Source organism: Trachurus japonicus, chromosome 17 (assembly GCF_045865225.1).
Source record: "Trachurus japonicus isolate A0001 chromosome 17, Traja_1.0".
NCBI classification, from domain to species: domain Eukaryota; kingdom Metazoa; phylum Chordata; class Actinopteri; order Carangiformes; family Carangidae; genus Trachurus; species Trachurus japonicus.
This window is the reverse complement of record NC_140923.1, coordinates 37,845,645-37,846,878: the sequence shown is the minus strand read 5'-3', so window position 1 is coordinate 37,846,878 and position 1,234 is coordinate 37,845,645. Positions and strand designations below refer to the sequence as shown.

Sequence of the window (1,234 nt, the reverse complement as noted above, 5' to 3'; positions counted from 1 at the left end):
GCTACTCATTCTGTGAGCGTGTTGGCACTCTGCCAACACTGACTGCTTCAGGCTTTCAGGTTTTATTTCTTAAACGAATAAGATTAAGAATAGAAAATCAGATTAATAAGAACCTAGGAAGGTGTAGGTGTTGGAAATTGAAATGCAACATGTACTGTGAGTGTGTGTATTTTTCTGACTGAGGTCAAATATCAGAACTAAATGTAGCCGATGTCAATCTGGCACTCTGCGTTGTGTTTCTCGGTACGGACTTCCCCAGGTGGGGTTCGAACCCTGGTCTCCTGCGTGACAGGCGATAGTGCAAACCATTTTGCCAAGAGCTCAATGAGCATTTGGCAGCCAGTCATTTACTTGACTTTTCCTTGAAGAAATCACCTCATCAAATGTTTTCATCATCACTCCGAATGTATGAAAGATGTGATACCTTCATCTTCACTGGAGAGATAACAGCAAATGACCCTTGAAGAAATTCAAGTGGCAGATCATGTAAAAAATAAGTGTCATTGAAAATGAAATCTTTACAAAAGACAGAGTAAGAAACCATGAGCTGGAGACTGAGAGGTCACTATATCATATCAAGAAAACCTTGAATCATTTCTGATTAAACACTTTTTCTTCTGCTCCTACATATAACAATTCAGGAACCAGACTTTATGTATATTCTATAAAGTTAAGGCAAATACTAGTGTTGTATCGTTGGCGAACGTTTTGTCTCAGGTCAGGTTGCAGAAAGATAAAGGAGAGACATCCATTGACTCATCAGAATCACTTCATTGATTCCCACAGGGAAATGCTTTAAGAGAAGTTCCCATACCGGGAGTCGAACCCGGGCCGCCTGGGTGAAAACCAGGAATCCTAACCGCTAGACCATATGGGACAACATGTCAAATCAATACCATCTTTGCCAAAAGTAATATAATAATTCTTCTGCATGATACTGAACTTTTCATAAATGCCATAAAATGCCATGAATCACCTGCATTATAGCTCTGGAGTTATTTCTCGTTTCAGTCTCATCTTTAGTTCCAGTCATGTTTAGTTGTAGTAAGAATGAACAATTTAGTGTTGTTATAGTTGACTTAATACATTTATCACATTAGTATATCCATTGTATTCAATAAGTAAACCATTAAAGAATTTAAAGTCACAGGATCATGTATGTTATTGATGCTATTAGGATTTATCCTCCGAGAACAATGAATATGTTGTGCCAATCTTTCCAGTAGTTGGTGAC

The 1,234-nt window shown here is 38.1% G+C and overlaps 1 non-coding gene across 1 annotated transcript; it reads right to left on the bottom strand.

Moving 5' to 3' along the window:
- Nucleotides 1–805: 805 nt before the first annotated feature.
- trnae-uuc (transfer RNA glutamic acid (anticodon UUC)) lies at nt 806–877 on the bottom strand. Its single transcript has one exon. It is a non-coding gene; the product is annotated as a tRNA-Glu (tRNA).
- Between the last annotated feature and the right edge of the window lie 357 nt (nt 878–1,234).